Genomic DNA, 25,837 nt, shown 5'->3' on the forward strand with positions numbered 1-25,837 from the left:
AAGCTCTTCTTCCATAGCTATCCAGGCCTATCTTTTGAATTTTGAAGGACCAGCTGGGGAATTTTTCCTTGTCTTATTAAACAAATGGAAAATCTAACAATGCTTTGACTGTAACACCTATTATGGGGTGGCCGAGATTGGTTCATATAATTATACTGAAATGAGACCTCTACTACCGAAATGGGGAAACGATAGACTTTTTAGAAAGACTGCAAAACCTATAGAAGAAAACGACAAAATTTATGATGTCTTTATTGGGGTTTAGAAGGGATCAAAGAGGATGGGGGAAAGAATGAGGGTATAATATAAAAATGTAATAAATGAATAACAATTGTCTTGTTTTTAGCTTTACTATTTAACTCTCTTAATTTTAATTGCCTTGTATTACCTTTTTTAAACTCGCCGTATTAGTGAGATGGTTGACATAAATATTCATTAATTAAAAATTGAAAATGAAGGGGAGAATTGCTCCACAGAAGGAAGGGTATGTTTTCTTTTTCTTTTCGTTCCTTTTCTTTCTTTCTTTTTCCCATTTTCTCTCTTTTTTGTCACATGGACTTTTTACTGTATTGAGAATTTTTTTTTTATCATGATTTTTTAAAAAGAGAAACACATATGAATGCCAATAAAATTACATGTTGCCCATAGTGGAAGCTGTCTCAGTAAACACACACACACACACACACACACACACACACACACACACACACACACACACACACACAAAAGCCAAGTAGCAATGGATGAAAATTAATCAAGGAGAGAATCAACCTAGAACTGAGGAGAAACTTCCTAATAGTGAGAACAATTAACCAGTGGAACAGCTTGCCACCAGAAATTGTGGGTGCTCCATCACTGGATGTTTTCATGAAGAGATTAGACAGCTATTTGTTTGGAATGACATAGGGCCTCCTGCTGGAGCATGGGGTTGGACTAGAAGAGCTCCAAGGATCCTTCCAACTCTGATGATGCTCTATGTATCAAGTTTTGAAATGTGCTTTTGCTGTTGCAACCATTATCACTTCTCAATTTTTCATCAAACCAGGGGTGGGAGGGAAGAGTGAGATGGAATGTAGTCTCCAGACATCAAGAAGACAGCTGTGAGAACCAAGGACACTTTGGCAGGTGTTTGCCAGAGTCAAAAGACTTTCTCATAACAATACCATGAGACTCAACTGAATAATGTGACCTGGTGTAATAGGGAGAGGGGGAATCTTTACTTTAATTATGTGGGTTTGCATGAAAATTAGTTAGAACTGGTTTTGCCTTCATTTGTGCCAAAATGATGTACTCAATAAAGTTTTGCATTAAGAGATTGGCTCATTCTTGGACGTGATTGCTTTGATTGTGTTCATCAGATGGATGACACTATGTTCTAATTACTGTTTTGGAGAGATTTCCATTTTGACGTGGAAGGGGCAAGCCAAAAAAAAATAATAATGTGTGGATGTGTGCCTTCTCTGTCACAACACCTACCCTCTGGTAATGTTGAAAGAGTTTCTAGACACTTGATTGTTCTCCAGGTATTGTGTTAAGCCCCTGTGGAGCTGAATTCAATTAAGCATTTGATTTCATCTGGATGTGATCTTTGCTGTTACTGTTACTGTTTTCTGGTTTTCTTACTTCTAACACTCTGAGCTACTCAGAGTCTTGGGGTGATGGATGGCCTCAAAAATCAATCAAACAAACAACCTTGGACATCCCCATGTACTCACCAAGAATTGAGGTCAGTTTCAGGAAGTCTTTATTGTACTCCAGTAAGCGGAATAAACCCTTCAATTTCTATGGTTTTCACAAAAGGTAAGCAGTCAGTCAAACTTGTTTAATACTTGGATAGGAGATACCTGCTTAGGTGTGCTCACTAGTATATCTACAAAGTATATATATGTGCACGCAAAGATATATATTTTAAAAAATATAGTTCTGTCTTAAAGGTTGGACAGTTCATTCCTCCAATTGCACACGGAATGCAAGAATTGCAACATCAATGACCTCTTCCAAAAAAGACAGTGATTGATGCCACTTGCTCAGCATACAAACTATACCTTGCTGTTGAATGCCAGGTGATTTTTCAACTTGAAATACTTGGAAGAGGGAAGCAGGATCCAGATGTCTTGTGTCTGTTAATTAGGAAGAAACCTTCTGAATTAAATAGGACTTTCTCCATTGTTGTTGCTTGTCGCGAAGTTGTGTCTGACCCATCATGACCCCATGGACAACTTTTCTCCAGGCCTTCCTGTCATCTACCATCCCCCAGAGTCCATTTAATCTCACACTGACTCCATCCAACCACCTCATTCTCTGCCATCCCCTTCTTCTTTTGCCCTCAATCTTCCCCAGCATTAGTCTCTTCTCCAGTGAGTCCTTCCTTCTCATTAGGTGGCCAAAATATTTGAGTTTCATCTTCAGGATCTGGCCTTCGAAAGAGCAGTCAGGGTTGATCTCCTCTAGGACTGACTGGTTGGATCGCCTTGCAGTCCAAGGGACTCGCAGGAGTCTTCTCCAGCACCAAAGTTCAAAGGCCTCCATTCTTTGGCTCTCAAATCTTTCTTATGGTCCAACTTTCACAGCCAGACATTGCAACTGGGTAAACCATAGCCTTGACTATACACGCTTTTCTTGGCAGGGTGATGTCTCTGCTTTTTAGTATGCTGTCTAACTTTGCCATAGTTTCCCTCCCCAGGAGCAAGCATCTTTTAATTTCTTGGCTACAGTCCCCATCTGTGGTGATCTTGGAGCCCAGGAAAATAAAATCTGTCACTACCTCAATTTCTTTGCCATCTATTTTCCAGAAATTGAGAGGGCCAGGAGCCATGATCTTGGTTTTCTTAATGTTGAGACTTTCTCCATGAGCAACTATATGTATGAACCAATGAGCCGATTCACAGAATGAGAAGGGAAGCTTCTCCATTGTGGTCTTTGCTCTTTAGAAGAACATCTCCAGAAGATCCAGAGAGTTCCTATCTACTTGGCCTTGATCCCAGGGTTAGGGTACTGTCAAGAATCTTTTGGGTTGTTTTTTAAAAAAAAGATTTATTCCTGTTATGGCTGACTCCCTATGCAGCCTGCTTGCATCCAGGCAATAATAATGGCAGAGGGAGAGGGAAGGTAATAATCATTTGGGAAGGAAACTTTGAAATGCAATACATCTTTTTCCTTCTGTCCTGGCCACTTTTTACAGAGGCACAATTGAGAGCATTTTAACAAACTGCATCCCTGTTTGGTTTGGTGGCAGCAGTGGTTCAAATAGAAAGTCCCTACAGAGAGTGGTGAGGACAGCGGAGAAGATTATAAGAAGCTCGCTTCCCGTCATTCAAGATACTGCTTATAAGCGCTATGTGCTTAGAGCTCAAGGCATTGTTGGAGACCCCACACACCCACTTCACGGTCTGTTTCTGTTGCTCCCCTCTGGGAGGAGGTTTTGAAGTATTTCTAGCAGGACTGTAGGCTTTGTTACCTATATACCATCCGTCTGGTAAACTCACAAGATTTGTTTTTCTCACCATGTACATGTATACATCTGAACTAGATTGTGTTGTTTCTCTGTGTCATAGAATATATGTAGGTATCTGCATATTTTTGTACTTGTTTGTTTGTTTGTTTGTTTGTTTGTTTGTTTGTTTTGTCATGTTTATGTACTGTATATTGGAGGTGGTAACCCTTTGAGAGCTGTATGCAAGGAAATTTCATTTTAATGTATGCTGATTAGTGTACATTCAAAGTGACAATAAAGTTATTTTAAGTCTAGGTCAGTGATGGCTAACCTTATCCAGACCGAGTGCCCAAAGTGCACACATGCGCCCAAACCCCCAAATGCAATGCGCACACAGCTCCCACATACGCCCCACCCCCTGTGCATGAGTGTGCACCCCCTGCATGCACTCCACCCCTCGCACACATGCCCCACCCCCTCCTGCATGTGCGGCAGACATCCGATGACCAGCTGGCTGTCGGGAGGTGCACGCAGTAGAACTAAACTGGGGTGATGGCTCCCATGCCCACAGAGAGGGCGCTACGTGTCACCTGCGGCATGCATGCCATAGATGGGTCTAAGTCATCAACTCAAAGTCCAAGGCAGACAGATCATTCTCAAAACAACCCAGGTAAAACCGTCTGGTGGATAAAGGTCAATGGGAGGGCAGGGAAGGTGGGGGTGAGAGGAATTTAACTTATGTTTTTCGTGCACAAAATGTTAGATCTGGCTTTGCTACTTCTTGTACCCAATGGCTTTTCAGTAAAGTATACTCTTGGAGAGGAACAAAATGTCTCAGGAGTTTCTTTTTCTAGATAGAATATTGGGACTCTTGACAGTTCCAGATGTGCATTTTTTTTCTTTTTTTTTTCACGTTTTCTTCTTTTAAAATGCAAGTTATCCAAAGTCCCTGGGAGTCAAATAGCCTTTTCTTCATTTTTGTGAGAGTTTTAACTCCTGGCTTGTATTGTAAATAGATAACTGTTGTAACTGAACGCAGCACTTTGTATGTGGACAGCAAAATGGCAGTGAAATAAATAGTCAAAGACCAACAAGATTTAAACTATACAATTATATTTTCCGCCCAGTATAGTATTTCAAAGAATTGTTGGGACCATGAGGATTGAGAAGAAGTTTCGTAACTATGTCCTTTGGTATGACTGCTTAGCAAAAATATTTTCAACATGACTAAGGAATCATTGTAAATGGGGGATAATCTATTTTTGAACCTGGGTATCTTTACACTTTTTTTTTTTTCTTCTAAGTGAAAACTGTTACCAACATGAAAATCCATCCTTGGATTTTCTGCTAGTTTGTCTATATCAATGACAGAACTCTAATGGATTAGATACTGGATCAGTCATTTTCTTTCTTGACTTCTTCTCTTCTTTAAATAGATCAAGCACCTCTAAAAGTCTGTGGGTCTTCTGAACGCTGTGATGGATTCAGTCAAGAGAATTGGATTCTTTGATTGACATTTTTCTCTCTCCTTCAGAAGGTGCTGTCATTTTGATTGAGATGATCTCACAGCACATGCCAAAAATGGATTTTTTTTTTTAAATTTGATTTATATGCCGCCCTTCTCCGGAGACTCAGGGTGGCTTACAATGCGTTAAGCAATAGCCTTCATACTTTTGTATATTTTATACAAAGTCAGTTTATTGCCCCCACAAACTGGGTCCTCAATTTACCTACTTTAGAAAGGATGGAAGGCTGAGTCCACCTTGAGCCTGGCAAGATTCGAACTTACTTTAATTGCAGACAGCTGGTGTTAAATTACAGTGCCTTGTCTGCAGAGCTATCCAGGCTCTGCAGACATTTAAGCAATTCCTCCTTTGCTTATGTGGTGTTCTTGATAGAACACATTGATCTGTTCTGCAGGACTTGCGTAGGTAGAAGTAAAGTTTGAACTGGCTATGTTACTAGTACAGTTGTGGGTTTCCAATACTCTTACCACTGGTTCACCACGCGCATGCATGCTTGATTTGTGTGCGCGCCTTTCACGCATGTGCTCGGCCTTCCGTGCATGCGCTCTGCTAGCTCGCACACCTTCCATGCATGCACCCAGCCTCAAAAACATGGCAAAATAGGATGGCATAGAGCCGCGGTGGGTGGGCAGAGCCACCTGCGATCTCCACTACCAGTTCGCCCAAACTGGTACGAACTGGCTGAATACCACCTCTGTAAGTTAAAGGTAAAGGTTCCCCTCGCACATATGTGTTACTCTTTCCTGGCTCTAGGGGGAAACGGACTCATCTCCGTTTCAAAGCCGAAGAGCCAGCGCTGTCTGAAGATGTCTCTGTGGTCTTGTGGTTGGCATGAATAAGCGCCAAAGGTGCATGGAACGCTGTTACCTTCCCACCAAAGGTGGGTCCCTATTTTTCTACTTGCATTTTTTTTTTTACGTGCTTTCGAACTGCTAGGTTGGCAGAAGCTGAGAAAAGTAAGGGGTGCTCACCCCGTTACACGGTGCACTAGGGATTCGAACCACTGAACTGCTGACCTTTCGATCAACAAGCTCAGCGTTACAACCTCTGTACTCTGTACTAGTAGTAAAATAAGAGAGTGAGTGTTAAGTATGAGAGAGAAGTTTGGCTACCTCTTTAATCCCTTGTCAGATCTACTGTGCTTCTGAAAGAAGTTGATATGATCCACAGCCCAGGGTTTGAAAAATATTGTTCTCCGAGCGGAGAAAACAAAGCTACCGTGCATAATTCTCTGGATAGTAGTTATAAATAGAGGAGATATTTTATAACTGCATGGCACAGCATGTTCAAATTTGTCTATAAATCAGGCATTTATTTTTAAAAACAAGAAATCACCTGAAAATGTGTATTTAAGTCGATAATTTAATGTGGTTTTAGATTTAGACAATGCCATCTAAAGCCCCAAGAGACTTCCAATGGAATGACTGAAATTTCCTGGTAATTACATACAATATGTTTGACTTTGGATGGGATTAATAGAATAGCAGAGTTGTAAGGTATCTTGGAGGTCTTTTAGTCCAGCCTTCTACTCAGGCAGGAGACACATGACTGTCCAATTTCTTCTTGGAGACGTCCAGGGATGGAGCACCCACAACTTCTGAAGGCAAGCTGTTCCACTGATTTATTGGTCTAATTGTCAGGAAAGTTTTTCTTAGATCTAACTTGGATCTCTCTTTAATGATCTTCCACCTGTTTCTTCTTGTTCTGCCCTAAGATGCTTTGGGAAACATAGCAGGTAGGTAGGTTTGGGGGGATACTGTTGTTTCCATAGGCAAGCTGTATTATAAAACCCTGATCCAAGCACTTGACCATCCATAATGCAGAATATAAATGCTGAAATAAGAAGTAATGTAATTTGATGAAACCAAAGTGCTTTTTCCTGTATTCATTTAAAAAATGAACAAACAATGTTGGATCAGAAGATGGACTGGTCTAGCCTGCTGTTTCCCACTGATGTCAATCAGATACCTAATAGAAGTGACCACTGTATAAAGATACCACTCTATAAAGCCTTAGTACGACCACACCTAGAGTACTGCATCCAGTTTTGGTCACCACACTATAAAAAAGATGTTGAGACTCTAGAAGGAGTGCAGAGAAGGGCAACCAAGAGGATTAGGGGACTGGAGGCTAAAACATATAATGAACGGTTGCAGGAACTGGGCATGGCTAGTCTAGTGAAGAGAAGGACCAGGGGAGACATGAGAGCCGTCTTCCAATATTTGAGGGGCTGCCACAGAGAGGAGGGGGTCAAGCTATTTTCCAAAGCACCCGAAGGCCAGACAAGGAACAATGGATGGAAACTGAACAAGGGGAGATTCAACCTAGAAATAAGGAGGAATTTTCTGACAGTGAGAGCAATCAACCCATGGAACAGGAGTTGCCTTCAGAAGTTGTGGGAGCTTCATCACTGGAAGCTTTCAAGAAGAGACTGGGCTGCCATTTGTCAGAAATGGTGTAGGGCAGTGGTGGGTTTCAATTTTTTTTACTACGTGGCATGGCTTGGTGGGCGTTGCTTGGTGGGTTTACACCAGGATAGTGTAAAATCTCCATTCCCTCCCCACTCCAGGGGAAGGTTACTGCAAAATCCCCATTTTCTCCCGATCAACTGGGACTTGAGAGGCAGAGAATAGATGGGGGCAGGGCCAGTCAGAATTTTTACTACCGGTTCTCCGGACTACTCAAAATTTCCGCTGCCGGTTCTCCAGAACTGGTCAGAACCTGCTGAAACCCACCTTTGGTGTAGGGTACCCTGCTTTGGCGGGTGGCTGGACTAGATGACCTACAAAGTCCCTTCCAACTCTATTAATCTTTTAATCCTAACATAAGACTTGGTTATTTCTCCTCTCAAGCAATGATTAAAGCCATCTTCATCTACAAGATCATAAGGAAGATCTGCTATGCGTGCTCTACAAGTTGTATCTTCTGTTGTCCACATGTCGAGACCACTGTCTGCAGAGCAGATGCTTCCTTATAAGGAAGGGTGGAAATACATGGATTTTGACACAAATATGAATCTTAATTGCACAGATTTCCTGACTGTATGGAATCCTACTGTTATTCTTTTGCATAGGTTGGTTGTCCTCATCGTAGAAGTTCTGTTCCTGTAAGTAGACCTATATGACTAGTCCATCTGAGCAGGGCTTATGAGATCTCCTCTTTCAGATCAACATATATTGGTTGGGATGAGAAGAGCTGTATGATACTCTCTCTCTCTCTCTCTCTCTCTCTCTCTCTCTCTCTCTCTCTCTCCCTCTCCCTCTCCCTCTCCCTCTCCCTCTCCCTCTCCCTCCCTCCCTCTCTCTCTCTCTCTGTGTGTCTGTCTGTCTCTCTCTCTCTCTCTCTCTCTCCCTATATCTCTCTCTTTCTCTCTGTCTCTCTGACTCTCTCTCTCTGTCTTTCTCCCTCTCTCTCTCTCCCCCTCTCTCTGTCTCTCTCTGTCTCCCTCTCAATCTCTCTCTCTCCCTCTCTCCCTCTCTCTCTCTCTCTCTCTGTCTCTGTCTCTCTCTTTCTCTCTCTCTCCCTCTCCCTCTCTCTCTCTCTTATACCACAGCAGATATTTCTCCCATTCTATTAATTTTGTAGACAATTGTTCCTACTATAGACATCTGTGGACTCATTTTCTTCTAATATAAATATCTTTCTGGTGGGTTATTTTCTCTAATGTATGCATTTTAATACATTTTTGAGTCCTGCTTGTAGCATTGGGGAAAAATATGGTAAAATTGAAGTATAAGCCTATTTTGGTTATTGCATATTGCATATTGGTTCAAGGAGTGTAAATTAAGTGGCTCCACATTAAAATGTAAACTGAATGAATTTCTTCCACATTCTTGCTAATGTAACAAAACAATTGCTGGAGAAAACACCAATGCAGAATTAATTATGTCTCCATTCAGCATAGAAAAGGGACATACAAAATATTGAAATTATTTGGTACCATTAAGCAAAGGCCAAATATTACTTAACACACCCACCAAAAAAGATTATTTGAAGTTAGAAATGACATTTCAGGGGATTTTTACTTCTGTTCTCCGCTAAATAAAAGTGTTAGATTATGCGTATCTGTTAAAAATGAAGCTACCCTTCCAATATTTATGGATCCTGGCTTGATAATGAGATAGCTCTGCTAACAGAAAAGAAAATAGTTCTCTTCACCACATAAAACTTTCAGGCCAACAAATACAAGTCAGAGAACTGTCCAGCTTTCTGAATGGGTTCGCTTGTTTTGGAATTTATCTTCAGCTCTTGCAGTATAAATAACTTGCAGTAAATTTAGAAACAGTGGCCAGTGCTTTTTAAAATAATGGGCATTGTTTAAATGTATATAATGTGTGGAAGGTGAACAATTCATAGGAATGTAGCCAACTCCAGGGTAGTCCAACTTAACCAACAAGCTCAGGAGTGTAACTAGCTTCTTTGGATGTTGAAACAGATTGTTATTGTTGTTAGTTGCAAAGTCATGTCCAACCCATCGCGACCCCATGGACAATGTTCGTCCAAGCTTTCCTGTCCTCTACCTTAAATGGTCTGGAGACCATTTAAGCTCACGCCAACTGCTTCAGTGACTCCATCCAGCCACCTCGTTCTCTGTCGTCCCCTTCTTCTTTTGCCCTCAATCTTTCCCAGCATTAGGCTCTTCTCCAGGAAGTCCTTCCTTCTCATTAGGTGGCCAAAGTATTTGAGTTCCATCTTCAGGATCTGGCCTTCTAAAGAGCAGTCAGGGTTGATCTCCTCTAGGACTGACCGGTTGGATCGCCTTGCAGTCCAAGGAACTCGCAGAAGTCTTCTCCAGCATCAGAGTTCAAAGGCCTCAATTCTTTGGTGCTCAGACTTTGGTGCTCAGTCTTGAAACAGATGAAAGCAGTATAATTTACACTGTGTTTCAGAGGCCAGGCTCACACAGTGCAGGTAATCCTTGAGTTACGATACATTTAGTGACTGTTCAAATGGCTGTCAACCCTGAAGCTGACCTGACTAAGGCCATTTTTGATGCCTCATTGTTGCCACACTAGAGTTGAGGGATAGGGAGGGGGGAGAATAGAGATAGTTGGGGTTTGTAGCCAAAACAAAATACTTTCTCCTGGGAACCAAGGACACTTCCACAGGTGGTCGGAGATAGATAGATAGATAGATAGATAGATAGATAGATAGATAGATAGATAGATAGAATGAGAGATGCTAGAGATAATGGGTGAATGGATGATAGCTAGCTAATTAGATAGATAGATAGATAGATAGATAGATAGATAGATAGATAGATGAGAGAGAGGGGGGGAGGGAGGGAGGGAGGGAGGGAGAGGGAGAGGGAGAGGGAGAGAGAGATCATCTTATCAAAAAGACAAAAAAGTGCTTGTTTCAAAGCAAAAAAAAATTGGTTCAAGCTAGCTGTGGGAATCACTACTGAAATAATACTATACCTTTTCTAAAATGATGCAGCTGCATTTTTCTGTGGCGTAACATCTATGAAACCAGATGCTTAATTAGATTATAGTGCTGCTATGTACTGGTATTGAGTATTGGGTGAAGTAGCTATATACAGGAATCTTTTTCTTCCAAATCTTTCCTCCCCAGATTTATTAATGTATTAATTTTACCCGTACAATCGAGCGTTGGGGTTGTAAATACAGAAATCTCATTAACAGTTGTGGCTAACCTACCGGTGTAGCAATAAAATGTAATGATTGTGAATTGGCTGGCAACAAACAGGAGAAAGGTTTGAAGGATTGTGGCTGCTTAGCAAATCACAGCTGACTTGTCCATGGAGATTCTCGGTCCTCCAGCTCATAGTTGTCCCAAAGATGCTTTTTCAGGCGGCAACTGGACTTTTTTGTTTTTCTTTGAAGAGGTTTCACTTCTCATCCAAGAAGCTTCATCACTTCTGACTGAATGGTGGGGAACGGAAGGATTTATATTCCTTGCAGAGAGCTGGTAATCTGCATCCTTTTACAGGGTCACTGCAACACTTGGAGGTTTATCTGTGTCCTCAGGGTCACCTGAGTAGCACTCCTGGTTCCTGTAGTCTGCAATTTTTTCCTCTGGAAATCCATTCCTACTCCCACACGATTCAAAGAGTGTTCATCCCAAATTGTATAGCTAAAAGTCTGTAGAGATTCCTGGTCATCCAGGTCATGGCTGTCCCAATGGTGCTTTTTCTGGAGGCAATTGGACTTCCTTGTTTTTTCGTTGAAGAGGTTTCACTTCTCATCCAAGAAGCTTCATCAGTTCTGACTGGATGGTGCGAAATGGAAAGATGTATATGCCTACAGAAGTTGTGAATCTTCCAACACTGGAAGTTTTTAAGAAAAGATTGGGCAGCCATTTGTCTCAAATGATATAAGATTTCCTGCCTGAGCAGGGGGTTGGACTAGAAAACCTTCAAGGTCCCTTCCACCTCTGTTATTCTGTTATATTTTCTGTAAGGAAGAAGTTGTTAGAAGAATTTTTTCATTCCTGGAGCATCATCTCAAGTAAACCTCATCATAAGTAGCAGCTAATCCCTCCTCCCGCCTCCTTCTCCATCTTGTGTCAATGATTTTATTCGGTTTATATTGTGATTTTATTGGGTATATTTATATTTTATGGCTTTAAAGTCTTTTTTTCCCCCCTTATGTTCAAAGCTGAGAGTCACTTTGAAATGAGGAGGGTGGCAAATACATTTCATAATGAATAAATAGTAAATCACATACATCCCGATTCTTTCTCAATGAGGAATGGAAGCCGAAGTTCAAGAGATGGAGCTCCACAAAGGATATAAATGGGATGGAATAAATACATCCTGGGATATAAATTCAGTGAATAAATTAGGGATCTCTTTGTGCCCATAAGAGTCTATCTATGATGGATTCATACACCCCAGCATTGATCCCGATAAGAAATCTCTTGTCTTTGTGCCACACGTTTCAACAAAATGGATTTATGACTCACGGTGTATTCAGAATGGGGATATAATCCTGTTGTGACCCAGGCCCAAGTAGGTATTATCAGACGCAATCAGTTCGAAAACAAACAGACTTCATTAGAACAGCTGAGAATTAACTCATTCTCAGCATAGTCCAAACTAAATCAAAACAAATTCTTCATAACACCCTTCTTCAGCCTTATCACCAACCTTGGTCTAATTAGGCAACTTGCCAATGGCTTTTCTTGGAAAAAGTTCAGAAGCAGAAGACGCCGACAAGAAATAAATGCAGCAAGAGAAGAAGCAAATCTATCAACGTTGTTTTCCGACAAAGAGCCCAAGAGCCATTGCTTTTTTTTTAAGCCTTATGGGAGGGGCCAATTATCTCTTGGCCTTACTTCTGAGTCGTCCTTTTTGCTTTAACTGCTCTTGCCTTCTGGCAGCTCTTCTCATGCGTGTACTAGGAACAGGCTCCTCCTGTTCCTCTGCCTCTCTCCTGTCAGCCTCCGGAGGCTCCGAAGTCTGCACATCACTCCCAGATGGCCCTGGCCCTCTCTCTGCCTCCGATGCAGCACCCTTATCCGGGCCTTACCCAGCCTCCAGGACTGGCCCCTGTTCTTCCTCAGCCTCCTCACTGTCTGACTCCACTGCCAGCTCCACAGGCTGCTGGTGGACCACAACAAAACCTTCCCATTAAAAACAGCATGAAATTTCAATATCTAAGGATGGACTAATTGGTAAGGCCTCTCCTCTCCTCTAGCATATCTTGCTTGTAACCATGTACAGGAATTTGTTTACTTTGAAACTCCTTATTAATCTAGAAGCACATGAGGTGGCATGAAGAAGGAAACACTAGTGATATGTATTTTTGCTTTAGCTGTTCTTGCCTTCTGGCAGGTCTTCTCATACATGCACTAGGAACAGGCTCCTCCTGTTCCTCTGCTTCTCTACTGTCAGCCTCTGGAGGCTCCGAAGTCCGCACATCACTCCCCGATGGCCCTGGCCCCATCTCTGCCTCCGATGCAGCACCCTTATCCGGGCCTTCCCCAGCCTCCAGGACTGGCCCCTGTTCTTCCTCAGCCTCCTCACTGTCTGACTCCACTGCCAGCTCCACAGGCTGCTGGTGGACCACAACAAAACCTTCCCATTAAAAACAGCATGAAATTTCAATATCTAAGGATGGACTAATTGGTAAGGCCTCTCCTCTCCTCTAGCACATCTTGCTTGTAACCATGTACAGGAATTTGTTTACTTTGAAACTCCTTATTAATCTAGAAGCACACGAGGTGGCATGAAGAAGGAAACACTAGTGATATGTATTTTTGCTTTAGCTGTTCTTGCCTTCTGGCAGGTCTTCTCATACATGCACTAGGAACAGGCTCCTCCTGTTCCTCTGCCTCTCTACTGTCAGCCGCTGGAGGCTCCGAAGTCCGCACATCACTCCCCGATGGCCCTGGCCCCATCTCTGCCTCTGATGCAGAGCCCTCATCTGAGCCTTCCCCAGCCTCCAGGACTGGCCCCTGTTCTTCCTCAGCCTCCTCACTGTCTGACTGTGTTGCCAGCTCTGCAGGCTGCTGGCGGACCACAACAAAACCTTCCCATTAAAAACAGCATGAAATTTCAATATCTAAGGATGGATTAATTGGTAAGGCCTCTCCTCTCCTCTTTCACATCCTGCTTGTAACCATGTACAGTAATTTGTTTACTTTGTAACTCCTTATTAAGCTAGAAGCACACGATGTGGCGTGAAGAAGGAAACACTAGTGACAACCAGATGTGTACTTTTCCTGTATTCCTTCAGCGACATTCTAATTACAGTTTGCTTAATAAGTTTACGTACCAGTGATGAATTTTGCTTTAGGCCTGGCATTTTGATTACAATACACGAGAAAGACATACCAGGCAATGTAAAACAAAAATAGAATGATCACAAAAACAAGGTTGTCCATTAAGTTCACACACACACTGCCGCCACACCGCAACCTTCCCACACACTCAAAAATTGCATCGTTGGTGTTATTTATCTATTTTCAATCAACCTGCTTTGATACCGTTGGGTGAAAGTAATAATGTGAGTTGATTCGCATCAGTTGTGAGCGACAAAAATCTACAACTCACTTGTGGGAGGGGGGGGAGAAAGATTTACGAATCCTGGAGTGATTAAGAAGACTTGAGCCCACAGCTTTGCAATTAGATGGAGTTGTTTTATTTTATTTTCTATTAGATCTATAGTTAATCATCTAAAAGCTGATCCATAGCAGGGGTGAAATGCTCCCGGTTCAGACCGGATCGCCCGATCCAGTAGCGATGGCGGTGGGTGGTTTGGAGAACTGGTAGCAAAAATCCCTGCCCCCCCCTCCCATGCCCAGCTGAGTTGCACAATCATCAGAGGCTTTTTTTTTAATTATTTTTAAAAGCTGATGCATTTTGATGAAAGATAACTAAGACAATTATATGTCACTTGGAGGTAAATATCACCACTTATTTATCCAAGGAGAACAGAAAAAAAGTCAATGGACCAACCAATTAGTTTGAGAATGAAGTATAAGCAGGGGTGGGGCTGCTGGGGGTTCGCAGGGGTTCGGATGAACCTCTAGCTAAGATTCTGTGCAGTTTGGAAAACCCCCAAATCCCACTCCTGGCTGGCCCCCGCCCACTCCTCCCCTCCCAGGAGTCCCCATGTGGCCCATTTTGGATGCAGGTAACTGCAGGGCATGCATGGAGGTTCAGGGAGGGTGAAAAACAGTTGTATTGGAAGTTTGGGAAGGCCAGAAATGGGCCCTTTTCCAGCCCCCAGAGGGCCTCCAGAGCCTGGGGAGTCCGTTTTCACCCTCCTGGAGGCTTGATGAAAGCCTCCAGAGCCCAGGGAGGGCAAAAAACGCCCCCCCCCCCATGATGCAGGAGGCCAACTAGGCTCTGATGATCGTGCGGCTCAGCTGGGATTGTCAGAGGCTTTTAAGAGCATTTTTTTCTACAACCTCTTCGGCCGAAGAGGCAGTAGAAAAAAATGCTTTTAAAAGCCTCTGAAGTTCCCAGCTGAGTTCCCTGATCATCAGAGGCTTTTAAAAGCATTTTTTTCTGCAACCTCTTAAGGTTGTAGAAAAAATGCTTTTAAAAGTAAAAAAAAAAAAGTGGCCACGCCCACCCAGTCACATTACCCCACCACCACCAAGCCACGCCCACAGAACCGGTAGTAACAAATTTTACATTTCACCACTGGTGCAAAGAGTTGACTGGTTGCCCAGAAAGCGATGTAAAATAGTATTATTAAGTGAACAAGGCCACAGTTATAAAGAAATTGGAAGAAAAATTGGTGGAAAATTAACCAAAGGTGGCATTTCTAAGTTTTTGAAAAGGTATAAGGAGACTCGGTCACTACAAAACCACACTGGTAAAGGCAGGAAAAGGTGCACAACAACAAGTGATGATAGAAGAATTAAAGGGGCTGTGCCTACATGACAGAAGACAATCATCTGGGTGTATACAAGATGAAATGGCAATGTGAAGTTGAGTGCAAGGACTGTTCAGCGAAGACTGCAGGAATTTGGCCTAAAATCTAGAATTATTGAAAAAAAGCCACTTTTATCTCTCAAACAAAGGTTGAAAAGAAAAGACTAAAGAGGGCTTAAAGCCATGTTACCTGGACAGAAGATCAGGGGTGAAATCCAGCAGGTTCTGACAGGTTCTGGAGAACCGGTAGCGGAAATTTTGAGTAGTTCGAAGAACCAGCAAATACCACCTCTGACTGGCCCCAGAGTGGGGTGGGAATGGAGATTTTGCAATATCCTTCCCCCTGGAGTGGGGAGGGAATGAGGATTTTGCAGTATCCTTCCCCTGGAGTGGGATGAGAATGGAGATTTTGCAGTATCCTTCCCCTGCCATGCCCACCAAGCCACGCCCACCAAGTCACGCCCACAGAATGGTAGTATAAAAATTTGGATTTCACCACTGCAGAGGATATATAGTACTACTCAAAAAAAAAAAAGAAAGAAAAGAAAAGAAATAGTATTATTAGCCATCAAACCTCGAAAATACTGTACACTTTTCCCAAAAGGTTTCCACAATTTTGGCTACTACTGTAGATCATAGCTACTCAGCTCTTAGAAAAGCCACTGAACGTAGAGACCTTTAGCAGCTAATAGAACTGAAGAGAGCAAACTCTGATTCTTCCATGGGTCACTGCTTTTACGCAATCCTCCCTTGAACTTATTTTTTTCAGGTTCCAGATGAATGCATATTGTAAAGCTGTGCAAATCCATCTTTTTCAGATTCGTTTCTGCACTGCCTCCAGAATGAAATAGGTGGATTGTTATTGTAATATGTCACACAGTCCGCCAGAGGTTCAGACATTTTTATCCACCTATTGAATCCTTCCCTGGGATAGGCAGATATGGATGTTTGAGAGTGTTCAATGCATCAGTTCCAACATTCGTAATAATCAGAATCTTTTTGGTTCCTAAGTAATTTTGTTAACCGATTTGCCTCTGCACATTCTGTAATTTTCCAAATCAAATCAGGATGCCAGATGATGCAATTGGTGATTTTATTAATGGTGATGATGTTCCAGTTGTTTTGGGATTGTACCCAAGGTGGCTGTTTCTTTCTTTCTTTTCTCCATTTTTCCAATTTACATAACAATAAGCATTTTTTAACAGTACTATGTCATGTGTCTCTTACAGTTATCTACATTTATTTCTATACATTTTTGTTTCTTTGTTCTAACCACTTATACCACTTATCCCAAACCTCGTAAAATTCTGTTTCTTCCTTGCCTTTTATTTCTAATGTGAGCTTATACATCTCGGCACATTCTAATATCTTATGAATAATCTTCTCATTGGCTGGTATATTTTCAAGTTTCCAACATTGGGCATAAACAATTTGTGCTGCTGTTACTATATGTAAAATGATATGTTGGAGTTGCTTCTTTAGCTTTTGATTAATTATTCCTAATAAAAATAATTCAGATTTAAATTCAATTTGTTCTCTTGTTATCTCCTGTAACCATCTCCTTCTCTGTTCCCAATATTTCTTTGCTTTGGGGCATTGCCACCACATGTGATAAAATGTTCTGTCCTTATATTTATACTTCCAGCAGTCCGGTTTCATATTTGCGTACATTTTAGCCAATCTCGCCAGTGTTAAATGTCACCTATAAAACATTTTGTACTGATTTTCTTTATACGCAGTCGACAATGTTAATTTACAGTTTTTGTTCCATAAGGTGGCTGTTTCTATTAGCAATAGTAATAACATTTAAGACTTATATATTGCTTCACAGTGCCCTAGCTAAGTGGTTTACAGAATCGGCATCTTGCCCCCAACAATCTGGGTCCTCATTTGAATGATCTTGGAAGGATGAAAGGCTGAGTCAAGCTTGAACTGGTCAGGATTGAACTGCTAGCAGTTAGCAGAATTAGCCTACAGTACTGCATTCTAACCGTAGTGCCACCACAGCAGAACAGAACAGAAAAGAACAGAAGATAGAAAATGAAATGGAATGGAGTAGAGTAGAGTAGAGTAGAATAGAATAGAATAGAATAGAATAGAATAGAATAGAATAGAATAGAATAGAATAGAATAGAATAGAATAGAATAGAATAGAATAGAATAGAATAGAATAGAATTAGCAACGGCACTTATATACCACTTCACAGTGCTTTACAGCCCTCTCTACATGGTTTACAAATGTTAGCCTCTTGCCCCCAACAATCTGGGTCCTCATTTTACCGACCTCAGAAGGATGGAAGGCTGAGTCAACCTTGAGCCTGGTGAGATTCGAACTGCCAAACTGCAGGCAGCTGGCAGTCAGCCGAAGAAGCCTGCAGTGCTGCACTTTAACCACTGCGCCACTTCCAATAGACACCACCTCTATGGAGATTCTCAGTCATCCAAGTCATGGTTGTCCCAAAGATGATTTTTCAAGAGGCAACTGGATTTCCTTTGTTTTTTTAAAGGCGTTTCTCATCCAAGAAAAAAAGAATGAACTGAAGAAGCTTCTTGGATGAGAAGTGAAACGTCTTCAAAGAAAAACAAAGTAAGTCCAAATTGCCTCTTGAAAAAGTCTCTTTGGGACAGATATGTTACTTCCTTTGCTTTGCCCTCTTCCCCTTTGCATCTCACTTCCACCACAGTTTCTGGTAGCCCGTTTCTATTTTTCATTTATATTCCAGCATGCAAATGTGGCGTAAGCAATTTATGCAGGAGCACAAGTGATGGAGAAGTTGTTACAAGCCTGACTGAACATAAGCGGAAGTTCATTATGAGGGATACTCTATGGAAATGCTGAAAATAAAAACGCACCTCTTCTTGCTCAGCATTGTGTTGTTCAGAGTGGCTTGTTTGGGAAAACAGAGGAAACTTCCAAAGGAACTTTGTGTCATATTTGATAAAAGTCATATTCAGTGCAGACAAAACTATTATTAATCAGATCAGATGACTGAGATATTCTGAGCTCTACATAACTGGGCTTGTATACCTCAAGATATTAGCATCTTGTTATTTGGACACGTGAAGCTTACCACCTCCGTATTCAAGCTCCAGTCAGGTTTTCTGAACCCAGAAAATTCACCAGATCAAGACTCTGGATACCTGTCCCCCAAAACTTCATTCAAGTGTGTGAGAGATAAATTCTCTCAGGATTAGCTGTAACTATTGATTGGTTATCAGCTTCTAAGTTTGGACCTGCCAATCATGCCGCAGTATTTGATTTCAAGTTTTTCCCTGGGCTTTTTCCAACGGACATTCTTGAAGTATATAAGGGAGGGCTTTCCCAGCCCAAAGAAAGACACAGAAACAGGCTCACACAGATGAGGAGAGAGACAGAGACTTGCATACGCCTACGCCACAGAGCCTCCAGGGCTGAAGTCACTTCAATGGAGCAAAAGAGCTGAGTCACTGCCTTGCTCCTGAGGAAGCGGACAAAGGACCGAGAACTCCCTATGCTGAGGGAAGACTCCATGAAGAGCTGATGGACTTCGCTAAGAGGAGAGCTTTTGGCTGTTGGTGTTTTTTTTGTTTTTTGTTTTTGTTTTAATTTGATTTATATGCCGCCCTTCTCCAGAAACTCAGGGTGGCTTACAATGCATTAAGCAATAGCCTTCATTCTTTTGTATATTTATACAAAGTCAGCTTATTGCCCCCACAACTGGGTCCTCAATTTTACCTACCTTAGAAAGGATGGAAGGCTGAGTCAACCTTGAGCCTTGACGAGATTCGAACCTGCAGTAATTGCAGGCATCTGGTCTTAATAACTAGCTTAATAACAGGGTGCCTTAGACCACTGTACTACCAAGGCTCTTTTCTTGTAGGCTTTGCTTTTATGTGTTTTTATTAAAACAAATAATTTCTCAAGATTCCTCTCTCAACTTGCATGCTTTAGTGCGTTTGTGTGCGTAATTGGATCACGGTCTATTGTGCCCAGAACCTCCTTCACAAAGTGGCATCATTTTTTTTTTTCTGAGTGAGTGGCTGAGTTGGTTTGCTGGAATTGTGATAAGAGAGTGATCAGATTCCTAGCGAGGGGATCAAAATGTGGAATGTGACCGATGTAGAATTGTGGGCCAACTCTGTGAGTTTTGACTTAAAATAGTTTGTTTGATTGAATTTGTGGAACATTTTGGAATTTTGCAGTGGGATATTTTGAGTGGATTTGCATTGTTTCAGGGTCAAAACCAAATAGGTGTTCCATTTTAGGAAAAACATTCTTAGTAAGTACGCACTTCAAATATTTGAGCTGTGGCAAGTCATTTAAGATACCTATCAGCAATAAGATGTTTGGCACTGCATTTGTTGATTACATCCAACTGAAAACAGACGTTCAATCCATAAAGCTTTTGATCAAGTCTCGGCTGTATTTGGTGACTAATAAGTCCCTTGCTGTGAAATGATAAGCCAAGTTCATTAAGAACAAGAAAATATTTCTGCAATGGAACTGGGAATTACTGGGATGTTCTTGTTCTAAAAAAAAAAAAACCATTTGTAAAACAATGACAATAGATGTTCTTAACTGCCCTTAGATTTAGAATACAGTTCCATCTAAAGTATAAGCTTTGTAAATTTGGTCAGAGGTATATTCTGCATTCTAAATTAAGTGCTTCCAAAAATGTTGGCTTGGATCCAAGGATTTCAGGGAACTTTAAAAAAAAATAAATGATACAAAATTCAGGTGACTGTCAGTAAAATACGAAGTCTTCATAAAAAGAGTGAAATGAAGGAAGTTTGGAAACAGGTTAGAGGCAGATAGAATATTCTTTCCACTATGATGTTGAGCATAATAACAGTAAGGTTGAAGGTTTAAAGGAGAGCTTACTAAACATAGGAAAATGAAATAGTTGAGATGGATGGATGGGATAGGATGAAGGAAGGAAGTTGTAAGAGGAGAAATTATGTTTTTGTGGTCTGAGAAAGGTTGAGTATTAGCAATAACACTTACTTATATACCACTTCACAGTGCTTTATAGCCCTCTCTAAGCAGTTTACAGAGTCAGCCTCTTGCCCCCAACAATCTGGGTCCTCATTTTACCCACCTCGGAAGGATGGAAGGCTGAGTCAACCTTGAGCCGGTCAGAATCGAACTGCCAAATTGCAGTCAGCCGGCAGTCAGCAGAAGTAGCCTGCAGCACTGCACTCTAACCACTGTGCCACCGTGGTATTGGTGTCATCAGTGTCATGGTGTCATGTAACCAACATAACATAACATAACATAACATAACATAACATAACATAACATAACATAACATAACATAACATAACATAACATAACATAACATAACATAACATAACATAACATAACATAACATAACATAACATAACATAACATACTGTCTGGTTTGGTTCTGCAACCCAACAAGATAGACAGAGACTTCAGAGGATCATTAGAACTGCAGAAAAAACAATTACTACCAACCTGCCTTCCATTGAGGACTTGTATACTGCACGAGTCAAAAAGAGGGCTGTGAAAATATTTACAGACCCCTCGCATCCTGGACATAAACTGTTTCAATTCCTACCCTCAAAACGACGCTATAGAGCACTGCACACCAGAACAACTAGACACAAGGACACTTTTTTTCCCGAACGCCATCACTCTGCTAAACAAATAATTCCCTCAACACTGTCAAACTATTCACTAAATCTGCATTACTATTACTATTAATCTTCTCATCATTCCTATCACCCAACTCCTCCCACTTATGACTGCATGACTGTAACTTGTCACTGTATCCTTACAATTTATATTGATTGTTTCCTAGAATGATTTGATTGCTTATTTGTACCCTATGACTATCATTAACCTTATGATTCTTGACGAATATATCTTTTCTTTTATGTACACTGAGAGCATATGCACAAAGACAAATTCCTTGTATGTCCAGTCACACTTGGCCAATAAAGAATTCTAATTATCTAATCTAACAACCTAGATCAAAATGAGAGGGAGAGAGGGAGAGAGGGGGGGAGAGAGGGAGGGAGAGAGAGAGAGACAGAGAGAGAGACAGAGAGAGAGGCCTTAGAAAGTTAAATAATTTTGTGCATTTCATTATTAACAATACAATTCAAGCAATTTTTTTCTTGCTGGTATGCAAGCTTTGCCCTTTCCTATAGAGTAAGGCAAGCTTAGAAGATAAAAGGCAAAATGAATGGCATTGATATAATTTGACTTCTGTTATCAGAAGCCAACAGAATTAATAATGTTATTAGATCTGTAGGAGGAATATATTTTTTCGTATGAATCATTTCAAGATCACCAAGGAGGTTGGTGTAATTTGTTCGATTAGCTGTGCTTTTGTCTCTGTCTGTCCTCTTACGCATTTAATATTTTTAAAGGGGAAAAAAAAAGGAGGGGGAGGGACAGACCCAGACAAAAGATTTTCTGTGCAAGTGGGAACAACTGATTTCCATTTTTATCTAGCTCTGTTGCCTGCCATGATAGTCAAAGACTGTGGAAACAAACGTGTGTTCTGAAGACCGTGGGAGGCTGGTGTTCAAAGCTAGTGTTTATATCAGCATCAATAGGAACTGATAATAAAAGACTGTTGACAGTATGAGTTGCATTCTGGATTGGGTGAAAAAGAGGTTCAATGCCACAAAAATGTATTTTGCGTTTGTCAATGCAAATTGCATAAATAAAGAAACAGAAATTCCCAATAACTCAGCCCCAAACAGGATTGAAAGATGTAGTCACACTGATTGGTCACTTAAATAAAGATCTAAGACAACACGTGCATATTTAATATACTGAATAAAGGAACACTAATAATCACTGGTTTATAGTTGATATTCACATGGGAACTATATTGTCCAAATCCATATGCTAGCTCCTTAATCAACCTGTGTCTATATTAACCCAGATTTTTACTTCTCCATCCCATCCCATGTGTGATCCTGTAGATGATGGGCTGCTATGAAGTTCTTGCAATCCTTGTTGTTGTTGTTAGTTGTGAAGTCGTGTCCGACCCATCGTGACTCCATGGACAATGTTCTTCCAGGCCTTCTTGTCCTCTATCATCCCCCGGAGTCCATTTAAGCTCACGCTGACTGCTTTAGTGACTCCATCCAGCCACCTTGTTCTCTGCTGTTCCCTTCTTCTTTTGCCCTCAATCATTCCCAGCATGAGGCTCTTCTCCAGTGAGTCCTTCCTTCTCATTAGGTGGCCAAAGTATTTGAGTTTTATCTTCAGGATCTGGCCTTCTAAAGAGCAGTCAGGGTTGATCTCCTCTAGGACTGACCGGTTTGATCGCCTTGCAGTCCAAGGGTTGCAATCCTACACAATCTTCATTTCCAGGTTACAATCCTACATGATCTGGTTTCCAAATTCCACAGACAATTGCCCTGACTATAATATTTGGTTCCTGTACTGTTGCTCCCATGGATTTTGTGAAGGTATGAAAGGTCATGGATAAAAAATGAAACATTCAGTAAAAGTAGAAAGACAGAAGATTTTGTTCTGGAATATTTCAGCACACAGAGTATATGGAATGCAGACTTCTAATAAAATGGAGATGGTTTCCAAACAACTCTCAAAATAGGAAGTGTGTAAAGATGGTTTCTATGTAGGCCATGGTGATGACATCCACATTGTAGGAAACATGAGAAGGAAACCAAAATGGCATCTTATTGGGAGTTACTGTTCTACCCCAGCTACGGACCCCAAAGAACGCAGCACACACAAAGTCTGTACAAACCTTAGTTTACTAAATTAAATCAGTCTTTTTCGAACAAAGGCTGTTAATTAACTTTCTTAACAGCCTACAAGAATCCAAAGAATAAATAATCATAATCTTACTATGGTTGGCAGAAAGCCCAGAAGCAATTTGCAGAGAACTAAGATCAGGACGCGAAGGAGAGTGAACGAAGTTGTTCCCTGAAAATTGCCTCAGTCGTCATCCTTCCTTAAATAGGCTAAGAGAGTGGCCAATTAGCCCCAAACCTTACTCTCGAGGAGACCTCCTCCTGAGGAACCACTCCTGCCTTTTGGCAGCTCTGTGTGCCCGTGCATCGAGAAGAGACTCCTCCTCTTCTTCCTCTTCACTTAAGGGAGCTTCTGGAGGTTCTGAAGGCCCTGGTTGAATCCCTACCTCTGGCATCACATCTTCTCCAGCCTCCTCATTGTCTGACTCGAGCTACTAGCTGCACAGGCCGCTGACAGACCACAACAGTTACAGAATTGGGTATGAACTATACTCTAGTACTTAGAAATCATAATTCAGAATTCCTGACCTTAACTCTTTTGGAATTCTATTCCACCCTGGCTAGACCTTGAATTGTGTGGAAATGCAATAGGCAAGAATAAGTTAAACTTTAATTTGCAAATTTTATTTGTTTCTACAGGTCCCTAATCTTTGGATAAAGAAGAACAGCAAGTAGCCCCGGACATGGTATGAAGAGCCTATTTATGTTCCTCCTTTGATTCAATCCGAGAAGACCTCTCCCTACATATTTTAGCCTTCTTTCTTGGTGAACAATGGATCTATGATTCTGGGACACAATGGAGAGAGGTAGACAGATTTTTCTTCCTTCCCATGGTTTTCTAATTGTCTAAATTTGCAATTAAAAAGAAACAAATGGGGAAAGGTGAAGAGAGAGAGGGGGGGAGAGGGCGAGAAAGGGAGAGAGAGAGAGAAGCGTGATGAGGATTTGAAAATTAGAACTTTAAAAATGGGGCACGTCTTGAACCCAGGATCACATATATATCCCAAATTAAGGATAATATTGATAACTCTGGAAGCAATTAGACTTCTACCCACTTCCTTAGGCTGGCTGCACCTGTCATCCCTTAACTAATAATCTATTATCGTTCTCCACCTGTCAGTGAAAGTGCTAAAGGCAGGGCCACTCTAAAGCTGAAACGGAGAGTAAAAATTTAGAGTGGAATAGTAAACAGATTGTGAGGGAAGTTGGAGGCTGAAGCTTCTGTGCTGTCACATACAAGTGTTGTGGTTGCTACCTTTGGCATGGGAGAAGGTGGGCAGCAGATTGAGGCTGAATTTAGAGGCGTTTGTTTCTTGGCTTCCTTGACTAGTGGGTTTGAGAGTTGAGTTAAACCAATCTGGGATTATTGCCAATGGTGGGATTCAAATAATTTAACAACTGGTTCTCTGCCCTAATGGTTGGGTGGGTGGGTGTGGCCATGGTGGGCATGGCCAGGGGATGTGACAGGCAGCACATCCACAGGCTGTGAGGGGGGGAGCACTGCCCCATCCCGCTCCCCATTTGTGGCCTAGTAGGCCTCTCTACAGCCTCCTGGGAGCAAAAATGGGCCACAGGGCGGGGGGCATGCCACACACCCCGGTGCCCTGTTTTGGGCCTAGTAGGCTTCCCTGCAGCCCCCTGGGAGCAAAAACAGGGTGCAGGGGACTTGTAGAAGGGACGGGAAGGGGAGGGGCCAGCCAGCAATTTAATAACTAGTTCGGCCGAAGTGGTGCGAACTAGTTGAATCCCACCACTGGTTATCGCTGAGACTGGAATTCAGTGTCAGAATTCAGGCTGACTTGGGAGAACGATTGGCTCTTCCCTGGTTGAAGCTCCTTGCTAGAGTATGCTATCTTTCTATCCCTCCTCCACCCCCTTCATTTTTTTAAAAAAAATGATTTATATGCCGCCCTTCTCTGGAGACTCAGGGCGGCTTACAATGCATTAAGCAATAGCCTTCATCCTTTTGTATATTTATACAAAGTCAGCTTATTGCCCCCACAATCTGGGTCCTCATTTTACCTACCTTTGAAAGGATGGAAGGCTGAGTCAACCTTGAGCCTGGGGAGATTCGAACTTACAGTAATTGCAGACAGCTGGTGTTAATCACAATGCTATCAGTCTGCTGAGCCAGCAGGCCCTGGTCTGTAAAAGATTACATGGCTAGACAGTGTCATGTCATAATTTTTTTTCTTTTATTTTAAAGCGAATAGACACTAAAATCACGGAGTTGGAAGGAGCTATCTAGGTCACTGATTTCAACTCCCTGTTCAGTGTGGGAAATTAAATTAAAGCCTTCTCAACAGATATATCTCTAACTTCTGCCCAAACACATTAGAAGTGGGAGGGCAGCATTTAGTACTCTGCAAAAGTCTTGGCTGTCTTCTAGTTGAGATCATTTCAGATATTTGAAAAATCTGTATCTCCACTTTTCAGAGCTAAACTCTCCCTCCCTCCCTCCCTTCCTTCCCTTCTTTTCTTTCCTTTTCCTTCCTTCTTCCCTCTCTCCCTCCCCTTCTCTTTCTCTTTCCTCCCTCCCTCCATTCCCTTCTCTTTCCTTTTCCTTCCTTCCTTCCTTCCTTCCTTCCTTCCTTCCTTCCTTCCTTCCTTCCTTCCTTCCGTCTTCTCTTTCTCCCTCCCTTTCTCTTTCCCTTTCCTCCCTCCCTCCATTCCCTTCTCTTTCCTTTTCCTTCCTTCCTTCCTACCTTCCTCTGTCCTCCCTCTCTCCCTCCCTTTCTCTTTCCCTTTCCTCCCTCCCTCCCTCCATTTCCTTCCCTGTCCTTC

The sequence above is a fragment of the Pituophis catenifer genome, unplaced genomic scaffold (assembly GCF_029215685.1).
Source record: "Pituophis catenifer annectens isolate HBS135680 unplaced genomic scaffold, rPitCat1.0.hap2 SCAF_4, whole genome shotgun sequence".
Taxonomy (NCBI): domain Eukaryota; kingdom Metazoa; phylum Chordata; class Lepidosauria; order Squamata; family Colubridae; genus Pituophis; species Pituophis catenifer.